We start from the raw sequence: 12,282 nt of genomic DNA on the forward strand, positions 1-12,282 counted from the left end.
CAGGACGTCAGCTGGGCCTCCTCATCCTGCAAGTGAGGTGGCCTCGGGCCTCCTCACTTCTCTCTCCCTCGGCCAGGTCTTCTTCCGCGGACTCCTCTTCCTCGGCCAGTTCCTTCTCCCTTTCCTCGCTTTCCATTCCCAGCGATCCCCAACCAGCCTAGTCTGGCTCCCATCTCTCTCCAAGTCGCCGACCTCCTCTGGCACTCAGTCTCCCCACTTCCAAGCTCTCCCTCACACAACCCGTTCTTCCGGCTGCCTCAAGCTGCTCTCCTAAGGCAGATCGGATCCTGTCATTCTTGATGAAAACCCTTCAAGATCCCCCACCGGATCAGGAATGAGACCCATCCCCTCAATAGCTGGAAAACAAGGCCTGACCCACCTTGCAGCTTCACGCCCTAAGCTTCAGGACTGCTCTGTAGTTTCCAAGACGTGTGCTTCCTCACACATTGGTATTTCCTCCTTGGCTCTCCTGACCCTGGCTTTTCCTAGTGAGACCAGGTCCAGTTTTCCTTTCTCTCAGGCAATCTTCACTGCGTTTCCGGGGCACTGCAGAAACCTCTTTATCTTGTCTTACCACAGGAATTGGTCCTAGTGATTTGTAACTCCATCTCCTGGCCCCCAGAGGGATCGTGCCCTGTCTCAGAGGCACTCATCCATGTTTTCCAACTGCATGCACGAATGCGGGAGGACAAGGTACAGGGTCTCCCAACGTTTTTCACAACATTTTCTCACACAGAAAATGATAATATTTGCTGAAAATATTTATCTTTTAAGTTTATAAAGATTAAAATATGAATCTTTTTATATTAATCTTTTATATGATTATAAGAAACATTTTAAAAACATATTAGAGAGACAGCAAATATGTGAAACTTCCAAATAAAACAGTTCACATTTTGAAATGAAAATGTGATTGCACTGATGAACATACCAGGTTTTATGCTTGAAACGGCTGCACACAGGCTCGGGACAGAGGGGACAACTGGGACGTCACCATCGAGACACTGTCTTTGTGCAAGTAGATAACTTAAAGCCGTTTTTTACAATCACAAATTTTACAACAGTTGAAATTATATTTAAAGAATTTAACAACTCTTCCTTTTCTTTCATTGACATGTAATGTTAAAATTTCTTGTGAGAATCGAATGAGTTTCCAATCCAGTTGAACTTTTCATATCCAGTTTCAAAGTCTTGACGAAGTAGGCCAGGACGGTGGAGGTGTGCCCTTGGGCTGCCGCTGACACAGCTGATGGCCAGGGGTCCAGAGAGATGAGCCCACGGGGCCCAGACTTGCGGCTGCCAGCTGAGCGTACCTGCCTGGGTGGGCCTCTGCTTTACCCTGAAACTTCCATGCTTGCTTTGAATCTGTTTTGATTTTATTTCAGTAAAAGAGGAACAGACCAAATAAGAGGGACATTCCCTCTTATCCAACGGATGTTTACTGGGTGCCTGTTGGGGGCCAGCCCTGTGCTGGGCACCAAGGCCTCAAAGTCAACAGGGTGCCCCGGTCTTTGAAGAGTTCACAGAGCAGAAGGCGTGGCGGGGCCAGCCCGGTGGTGTAATGGTTAACTTTGCGCCTTCTGTTTCGGCGCCCCAGGGTTCGTCGGTTCGGATCCTGGGCGCAGACCTACTCACCGCTCATCAAGCCATGCTGAGGCGGTGTCCCACATAGAAGAACTACAAGGACCTACAACTAGGATATACGACTATGTACTGGGGGCTTTGGGGAGAAAAAAGGAGAAAAGAGGAAGATTGGCAACAGATGTTAGCTCTGAGCCAATCTTCCTCAAAGAAAAAAAAAGAAGGTGTATGGCAAGAACAGGCCAGTCCCCTCAAAGGGACACTGAAGTGAGCATGAGGAAGGGGCTTATATTCATTTCCTGGGGCTGCCATGACAAAGTACCTCAAACTGGGTAGCTGAAAACAATGGAAATTTATGGTCTCACAGTTCTGGAGGCCAGAAGTCTGAGATCAAGGTGCTGGCAGGGTATGTGCCTCTGAAGGCTCCAGGGAAGAATCTGTTCATGCCTTTCTCTTAGCCTCTGGGGTTGCTGGCAATCCTTGGTGTTTCTTAGCTTGTAGCCGCATCGCTCTTATCTGCTTCTGTCATCACATGGCATCTCCATGCGTGTCTGCATTCACATTGGCTTCCCTCTGTGCCTGTGTCTCCCCTCTTACAAGGATACCAGTCATGCTGGACTTAGGGTGCATCCTACTTCAGCAGGACTTCCACATAACTCATTACATCTGCAACGACCCTATTCCAAATAAGGCAGCTCACATTCTGAGGTTCTGGGAAGGGCATGAATTTGGGGAGGGAACACTCTTTAACCCACTGCAGGGGTAGGACATAAGTTCGAGCAGGTCATAGGGAACTTAATAAGGGGATGCAGCTGCAGGCTAGCAACATCAGGGAATTGTTAGCACCCTAGGCCTGAAGAGGCCAGGGGAGCGCACAGTTGGCAGGACTTGGAGAGCTGAGGCTGGAGGAGGAGGTGCTGGACAGGAGGAGGGCTTTGGTAGACGAGCAGGTGCTGCCAAATTACCCCAAATTACGGCCCAGCAGGGAAGGGGCGGGGAGTAAACAGCCTGACCTCTCCTCCTGCCCTCCCACTGACCCAACCCACCAGGGAGGGGGAGGCTGAGGGAGCCCCACTGACGCACTGCAGCACAGGGGACCACAGGGACAGAGGCGGTGAGGCGGTCCCTCCCCTCAAAGAGCTTCGGGCTACTGAAGATGTCAGACGGTAACCAGTGATCACAACACAGGGATACACATCACAATGGGAGACACACAGGTGCAAGAGAGGGACACCTAACCCAGACTGGATGGTGCTGGAGGTGACATCTCAGGAGCACACAAGGCACTGGCCAAGAACACGGGGAAGAGAAGGGACTCGGTCCCTGCAGTGGGAGCACAGTGTGTCCAAAGGCCCCCAAGGCATGCTGCAGGCTGGGCTGGGGAGGGGTGAGGGTGCAGGGAAGGTGGAGAGAGGAGGGCCCACAGGGGCTGAGAGCTCCTGCAGCAATCCAGGCCCCAGGAGATGACGGTTGTTGGGGAGCACAGATCTGACAAAGGTCTAGGAGGTGAGAGAAAGCAGGCAAGGGAGAGGGAGAAGCCAGGGATGACACCCAGGTGTCCGACTGGGGCAGCCGAGAGGATGGTGGAGTACTCTTTGAGAGAGAGGGAACATATGAAGCACAAACAGACTTGGGGGCGGGGCTGGGGCAAGGCATTTATTTGTACCTGTTGAGTGTTTGGTTCCTGGGGGACCTCTCAGTGGAGGTGTGGGTCTGGAGTCTCTGGAAGAATCCTGGGCTGGCCAGGGAGGCCTGGTACAGACAGCAATTGACAGCAGGGGAGTAGAAAGCTTGCCCAGGCAGGACTAAGACTGAAGCCCCAGGGGTGTCAACATTTAAGGGCCAGGCAGGGAGGAGGGGCTAGAAGCTGTGGAGGGAGTAGTGGGAAAACCCACAAGAGTGGATGTCCAAGAAACGCAGGGAAGGCAGCCATTCCAGAAGGGGAGGGAGTGGGCAGCAGAGTCAATGCTGCAAAGAAGTCAAGGTCTCCTGGCTTCACCCAGAAGATCACGGCAGAAGCTTCCACAAGGGTGGGGCGGGGTGGGTGGGCTGTGGGTCGAAGATTGAGTGGGGAGTGAGGAAGAGGAGGCAGCATGGAGCAGACAGCCACTTCAAGAAGGCTGGCTGTGCCTGGGGGGGAGGGAGAAGGGCCCAAAGCTGGAGAGGGACTCAGGGAGGAAGAAGGGTATTTTTTAACTTACGGACATTTTCAAGCGAATACACAAGTCCAGAGAACACTATAATGAAGCCCCGTGTACCCATCGCCCAGCTTCATCAGTTATCAATACATCGCCAATTCTGTTTCCTCTCTGTTTCGACCCACTTCCTGCCTCAGGATTATTTTGCAGCAAATCCCAGACATTATAATATTTCATCTGTAAAGTTCAGTATGTATCTCTAAAAGATACGGTTTTAAACGTAACCACAATATCATCATCATGGCTCCCCCAAAGGAGAATCATTCCATAATAGCATCAGCTATCCAGCCCGTGTTCTCACTTCCCTGACCTATAAATGTTCTCGCTCTCTCAGTTTTGTTTGTTTTTAAATGGGGATCCAAACAGTCCACACACGTGTTGCTGGATGTGTCTTCTAGGTCTCTCCATCTGAGATTTTCCCTGCATCTCTCTCTCTCTGCCCTGAGCAATCTGTTGTTGTCGTGTGGCTGCAGAGACCAGGCTGTTTGTCTTGCAGAGCTTCCTACACTCTGCATGGTGCTGACTCCCTCTTTACGACATGGTCTAACATGTTCTTTTGCCCCCGTAGTTCCTGAAATTGGCAGTGAGGTCAGGTCAGGGCTTGATGAGATTCGGGTAGATTCAAGGTTGCGAGGCACACAGTGTCTGGCCATCTCTTTCTGCGGTATGAGATACTCCTTGCCTAAGTTCAGTAATTCATTAGAAGTATGATTCACAGAAGTTGTAAGATGGTGATATCCCAATTTCATGCTTTCTTTTTGTTTATTTGCGAGTAGACTTCTATAGAGAGAAACCTCCCCTCACCAGTCAGTTAACTCTCAGGTGAGTTCAGATAGGGGAGGCAGGATAATGCGGAGTTCCTTCTTTTATTTACCACTTTTCAGATAATGAGTTGGTTTCCTAGTATTCTTCCAAAGTTGTCAGTGAGTTTTCTTTTGTTTTTCTTTTTTATCACATGCACCAGTGGACGGAGTCACAGCTGATGTGTTTGGCTCCACCGCCGTTACTCTCCTTACTGAATCTCATCGGCCCATCTTTGGCCAGTGGGAGCCTCTTCTAATTGGCTCCTGAGTCCTTCTGATCTGAGCCTGGGACCTTTGAGAGTGTCCTTGCTGTCTAGTGTGACAAGATGTTCTGAGCTCATCTCACACCTCCCTCCTCCCAGACCTGGAATCAGCCATTTCTCCAAGGAGGCCCAGGTCCCACAGAAGTCAGGAGAGAGGACGGGAGTGGGCCTGCATAGGATAGGGGTCTATGTGCTTACAGGATACACATCCCTTCAGAGGCAGAAAGACATGGAATCCAAAACATGTGAGGAAGAATGAGCCCTAGGATGGAGGAGGGACATGGAAAAGGGCCGGTGTAGACAGAGATAACTTACAGGTGGGAAGGCATGAGGTGAGAGTTCCTGTCTATTTTCCTTCTGTTGCAGAAGGTAAAGTCAGTTGCTGAAAGGGTGGAGGTGGCCTCTGGCATTTGAGGAAAATCAAGAGGATTTAGGGTAGCCACTGAGAACACTAACTAGAGGACAGCAGGTGTTGCAGGCGATGACGGAAGGTCATGAGAGAAAGAACTTCTCTCGGTGCCGATCTGTGCCATTGATGGTGTGTGTGTCTGCCAGCTAAGTGGGCGCTGAGAGAGGACACACAGGTGGACAGATCCAAGGTGAAGGGTCAGATTTTGGCATCCCCTCAACTTGCAGTGGAGTCACCCCTTTTCCCTGGTCTAAGAGTGACAGCCTCTGGGCTGTGAGGTGAGGAGAAGAAGGGACAACTCTGACACCTACTGGGAGGTTTGGTCCTTCATGCGAGAGAGGCACTAAGAATGACAACCTGCTATGTGCAGAATAAGCCCTGTGCTAGGAGCTGGGGCTGCAACGAGAAATCAGATTTTAAACAAACGACCTTCTGTCCAGGAGCTCTGTGTCTCCATGGAAACCACGAGGGGTGGCGAGTGTGCCATCTAGGTGAGGAGCGGACCTTCCCTGGGGAGGTGCTGGGGTGCTGAGGTCTCCCTGAAGAGAGCTTTGAGGATACTGGGCTTCAGAGCTCGAGAAAATGCCTCAAGCTAAGAAAGCATAAAAGCATTAAACATTATGAGAGAGATAAGGGAAGGTAAAATCAGAATCTGTTTACTTAACGTGGAGAGAGAAGCTTCACTTTACCTCTACTGATCAGAAAGCAAGAATTCCAGCAGCTAACCAGTGAGCGAGGGTGATTTTTGTTCAATCACGAATGTTGTTGATAACGAATAGAATAGCCTCCCACTATTAAGCACGTCCTATACTCCAGGCAGACAAGAGTCCCTACGCCAAGCAGCCGTAGCCTGATCAAGTGTGGAGGAGCAGGCCTGCCGGACCCCACAGGAGCCCAGAGAGGAGACGCCCAGGCCCCCGGCCCCGCCTCAGGTGGCAGGACTCTTGATTTGACCCTCGTTGATTCACGTATGAAAGCTCCGTCTCCCTCAGAGGTTCTCCTCCTGGGTGGGAAGGGCCCAAGCGAGAGCCTTGAAAAACGTTTACAGAGTTATCCTCAGGGGGTGACTGATACCCTGAGGGGTATCCATTGGTCCTACTGGGTCAGGGGAAGTGGCAGGGGATGTCAGAGAGCTAGATCTCATCTCCAAAACAACAGGGCATAGAAGAGGTCCAAACTGGACAGAAAAATTGCAGCGTATGCGCAATCTTTAGAACCACGGTGAGGCGACCAGGAGAGAAGGCTAAGAGTGACAGTAGTCGCCTCTGGGCTGTGAGGTGAGGAGTACAAGGGACAAGGCCTGGCCTTTCGGTACTATTGGATTTTAAAACTATAGGCGTGTATTTTCAAATAAAATAAAAATAAACATTAATGTAATAAAAAAAACAGATAGAAGGCTGTGCTTTGTGTAGGTAATGGCTGGTCAGTGGTAGGATTTTAGAGCCTATGATCTGTGACTTTGGGGCACGTTCTGGGGAGAGGAGCTTTGCCAGTGTCCTGAAATAATACGGAGGAAACTGTGTATTTACAAGGGCGGCCGTCGGCAAACTACCCGTGTAAGACAGGTGGGCAAATTTCCTGCTTCTAGCCCCCAGGCAACGTTTCCCAGGAGAGATCTTTCTTCTGTACCTGTGGTAAGGAGAGTGGTTGCTGAGGAGACGCCGAGTGCCTGTGGGGAGTAACAGCATCCTAACCAAAGTGCGACTGGTAGAGAGGCTGCACTGAATGCACTGAACACTTCCCTCGGCCAAGAGTTCCATCCTGGCAGCCGAGCTCACCCTCCCCTCGGGCTCCCTTGTTGCCTGAGCAATGAAGAGAGGGTACTTTTATCTTAAACAATATGCTAACAGCCTGATGGGAGAAGGCAACTACTCTTGTTCTCTTCACCAAACCTTAGCGGTCTTGCTTACCAGGGGTGTCCGTCTTTTCCCAGCCAACACGGAGCCTGGGAAGGTCTGGCCTTGCACGGGGAGGCTCTGTGCACAGTCAGCTGAATCTACCCTACTCACCAGGGGTGACACTGCCCGAAGCCAGCTCCCTGTCATGGTCTGCTCTAATGACCTCGGCACGCACCATGGTCCGAGGAAGGCTTGGCCCTGGGCTCCGTTTTCTAGTTCACTTATTGTTTAACTCCTGCGCTTGACACCACTCATTTTGAATCCTTATCATTGAAATCCTTTCTAAAAATAGACTTGTGTAATTCAAGAATAAATGCAGTTTACTGGCCATGATATTTTTTTGCTACTGTCATTCAGATGATCTTTTTGAACACCACTTGTGATCCCGCAGTGTTTAGCGGCCTAGCAGGAAGGGCTGGGGACCTGGAATCTGAAGATGCGGGTGCACATCTTGACCCACACTGACTGTTGGGAACCCTGTGAATGTCACTTTATTCCCCTGCGTGCCAGTTTTCCTACTGTGACTTCCTGGGCTGTCGTGAGGGTGAGGAGGTCAGGTGTTAGGATTCAGGCCCCACAAGGGCACGGGCTTTTTTACCTGTCTTGTCCATCAATGAATCCTCATCGCCTGGGATCACACCTGGCACACCGGAGACACTCTGTGAATCTTTCTTGCTGAATGACTCATCGACGAGTGTCCTTCAGAACTGTGAGTCAGTGCACAGATGCTTGTGGCTACGCCGACTACTGGCGAGCACAGCAAATCTGTACGAGTATGTAACGATTCTAGGACATATACTAGGAGCTGGGGTAATAGAGAACTATGAAGGCCCTTTCATCAGCTTATTTTGTTGATTTGCCATTTTCTTCTAAAAATGGAGTTTTATCCTTGCCTCTCATATCCATCCTGGTAAGGTTTGGTTATATGGCATAAAGTTCATAGAGGTTTTAAAACAAAATATACTTACAAAGTTCCTATGAATTATTTCACAGCTATCCTTCTGCTGGCAAAGGGAGGAGCATCTGTGAGAGGACACAGCAGTGCCGCTTTAATTGAGGAGCATCAGAGTGGAGCCTGTCCACATTCTCCCCGCAAGTGTACAGCAGAGTCCTCTTACTGCCCACAGCCCCTGCTGTCCTGACACTAGCACTTAACTACACGTGTAACGTTGGGAACGTCCCTTAACCTCCTTGTACCTCGGTTTCTTCTCCTCTAATGTAGGGTCACTGAGCACTTCAATCTGTAAGACACTGTCCCTGTCACAAAGATGACTAGGACAGGTGCCATTTGCAGGGAGCTCACCATCTAGCTGGTACAAAATACAGAGAACCTCAAGCCACATAACCTAAAAAGGCCCCAAATCCTTAATATGTTACAGATTTTCCAGTTTTAACTTAAACAATTTTAAAACTCTTTTAGAAAAAAAATCATGCATTTTTTGGGGGCCGGCCCCGTGGAGCAAGCGGTTAAGTGCACGCGCTCTGCTGCGGTGGCCCGGGGTTCGCCGGTTTGGATCCCAGGTGCGCACCAACGAGCTTGTCGAGCCATGCTGTGGCAGCGTCCCATATAAAGCGGAGGAAGATGGGCACGGGTGTTAGCCCAGGGCCAGTCTTCCTCAGCAAAAAGGGGAGGATTGGCAGATGTTAGCTCAGGGCTGATCTTCCTCACAAAAAAAAAAAACAAAAAAATCATGCATTTTTTTGATATTGTAATTCAATGAATCAAACAATATTCAGAACACGCTAAGGGAAATAATCAAAGCAAAGGAATGCACTGGTGACATGAAATTCTCTTCGCCTAACTAAGCTTGCTTAATAGATGTTTGTACATTTCCATTCTTGTTCAGTGGGGAAACGTTTAGGGTCCCTGCACTGAGACCCTGTCCCAGTGCCACAGATAAACAGCGCTAAGCCAATGAGTTCCAGCACTGCCGGAGGTGGTTGCCAGGGGCCTAGTGTGGTCGGTTCTTTTCAGTGCCAGATCTCAGTGCTCAGAGGACACGATGCCAGTCCTAGGAAACCTGAAACTACCAGCCTGGTTTAAAACCTTCCCGGCTCTCCTCTCTGTAGGTGGCGGGCGGCGGGGGGTGGGGGTGGGGGGATTGATTCGTTCAGCTCTCCGGACCACTGTGTTTAGTCCACAACAGCTTAGAGGCTTGTCCTAGCAGCTAGGTCATTAAAAACCAGGTGTGGGGAGGGGAGAAAGACACACAAACAAGCAGGTGTGCCACTGGAGCCATAAGAGGAGAGGCCAGTGCCCAGAGCAGAGGACGGCTTCTAGCGGTCATCGCAGAGTAGGGGTGAATGAGGCTCCCAGAAAACACACCTGAAACAATATTTTCCTAATAACACATGAGGTACAGTTTCCTTCAGTAACGTCCCTACCTCCTTCAAATGTGTACTAAACATTTCCATTCACTCTTTTATCAAACTTGACTGAGTCAAGATAACTTTGGTCTATCCTTAAGGTGAAATACTACTCAGTCTTTCAAAATGCTTTTGAAGAAGTTTTGACATGTTCGTCATATAATGGTACCTGATAATGGCCAGTGATAAATGAAATGACTCCGATTAAGTACAAACACATATGCATTTAAAAAGCCTGGAAGGATTCACACCAAAATGCTGGTAGTGGCTACCTCTGGGAGGTGCGGTTATTGATCACCTTTACCTTCTTCTTTACACTTTACTGTATTTTCCCAACTTGCCAGGCATTTAGTGATATTTAATAATCTGAGCCTCAACTATGTGTCAGGCTCTGTGCTAGACCGTGGGGGTCAAGGCCCTGGGGCACTTACGGAGGCTGACCCAGAAACACAAGTCACCCCTGTGCAGGGAGAGCAAGAGAGGCACTGCCAGAGGGATGGCAAGAAGGGGCTTGAAGCAGTGAGGAAAGGTGGCCTGAGGAGGTTACACCCGAGGAAGGTATTAAAGAACTGTTCACCAGGTAGAGAAACATGGGAATCGCATTTCAGAAAGAGGGAACAGCATACACAGTTAAATGAGGTTGTCTTGTAGAAAAACGATCTAAATAATTAACAATAGTCAATGAAGATGAAGAATAAGCCTTTGGGGAAAAGTGCTTATTCTCAGAAATAATCAAGGAAATACAAAGTCAAGTCACCGTGAGATGGTATTTTGCCCATCAAATTAGCAAAGAAGAAAATTGACTTACAGTAGGTGAGGGAGCAGCAGGTTTCACTCACTCTGCTGGAGACGGTGGGGCCGGGCCGGCATTCTAGGAGGCAATGTAGTAGTATGCATTTAGTTGTAATGTTGCTCCCCACTGGCCCAGTAACTCCTAACTCTATATAACTGAATTCTATGAGCTGGATTTGAGATGTGGACAGAGATCTATGCACTCACATGGTCGCAGTGATTCTATTCATTTATTCACTCATTTCTTTATTTTGGGAATGGGTTCACAAGTGTTCACTGCGTTACTTTGCTACATCACAGACATATGTGAACATATGTACTTCTGTATGCATCAAATATTATATAATCAATGATTTAAAAATCTGGGTTAAATATACACATTACATTTCTACAGCATCTGGCATTTCCAGAGCATTTTCACCCTCATTATCTTTTTTGACCTTCATGACCTTCCTGCAAGTTGGGCAGGGCGAGCCTTACTCTGGGAAAAGAGTGGACATGCCACTCAGCTTGCAGCCTCCTCCCCTGCCCCTTCCTTAGAGAACCTGATCCATCCTCAGGACAGAATGTGCAGCCCCTTGTACCATGGGATCTCCCCCCACGACCACTGGCCATAGCAAGGTCATCTGTGATATGAAAAGTAGAACCAACCTCATATACCCACCAGTAGGGAAGAGTGATGTCCATTTTAGAATGAGGGACTAACAAGTAGTCAATAAGGTAATCAGAGTTTTTTCTGTTTGTTTTGTTTTTGCTGAGGAAGATTTGCCCTGAGCCGACATCCGCTGCCAGTCTTCCTCTACTCTGCATGTGGGTCGCTGCCACAGCATAGCCACCGACGAGCGGTATAGGGTCTGCACCCGGAACCAAACTGGGGCCGCTGAAGTGGAATGCACCAAACCCAACCACTAGGCCACCGGGCCAGCCCCAAGGTATCATAGTTTTGGTAACTTTTTTAACAGCATGGATTAATGTTGAATTTTCCCCAAATGGGTCTGTAATTTTTTTCTCACTTCTGCATAGCCCCCTAGTATACGACTGAGGGACCCAGCACACACTCCGCTGTAGTTATTTAACTGATGTACTGAGACAGCCTTTGGAAAATGGAATCTAAGAAGGATAAAAAAACAAGACAATAAACCAGAAGAATAAAAAATTGATAAACTTGACTTTCTTCTTCTTTCTCAAATGTTGTATAAAGTACAGCTCTGCTGCAAAATGACATCTAACACTACGTTTGATAAGCATGCGCTGATTGAGCACTTACTGTGTGCTGGGCTCTGTGCTGTGTGGGGGAAGGGAGCATGGATGAACCACAGTCTCTATCCTTGAGTTGCTGCCCAACGTGAAATGCGGGTCTGCCCAATTTCCTGCCTTTTTGTCTCCACCCCGGCTGACTGTCTGTCCCACTGGTCCTGATGCATCACTGAAAAATCTCACCTCCTGGGTAGAAAAGAATGTGCTTTCCTCTCTGATGACATCATTCTCAACATCCTTCCATTCAACTGCATAACTCAGGTAGGTGTGTGTGTATCTGGTTATTTCCTCCTTGTTGGTTGCCATTTTTATGAAAGGTAACCTCAAATAGTTAAAATGCCTACTTACATTTAAGAATCTACATGTCTATATACTTCTAGGAACTTCAGTCTCTTCCCACCCTCATGTATTTTAGTGCTAATGAATATAAGCATTAAACGTAATCTGTTCATCGCAGACAAACTTCTGATTGTCACAAACAATTACCTGGCTGAACCCTCTTTGGCAGTTTGATCCTCTTCAGGAAAACACAACGATTGAAAATGACTAAGGTTAACTGGATTTAAAACTTCCCGAAAGACCTATTGATAGACAAAAGGTGCTTAGCTCACTGTATGAGTAACAGTATAATTATTAATAATAATAGCGAACATTTACCGAGAGCGTTACTGTGTGCTAAGCTCCTTATAAACATCTCATTTAGACCTCACAACA

Source organism: Ceratotherium simum, chromosome 27, assembly GCF_057802395.1.
Source record: "Ceratotherium simum simum isolate JZ-2026a chromosome 27, ASM5780239v1, whole genome shotgun sequence".
NCBI classification, from domain to species: domain Eukaryota; kingdom Metazoa; phylum Chordata; class Mammalia; order Perissodactyla; family Rhinocerotidae; genus Ceratotherium; species Ceratotherium simum.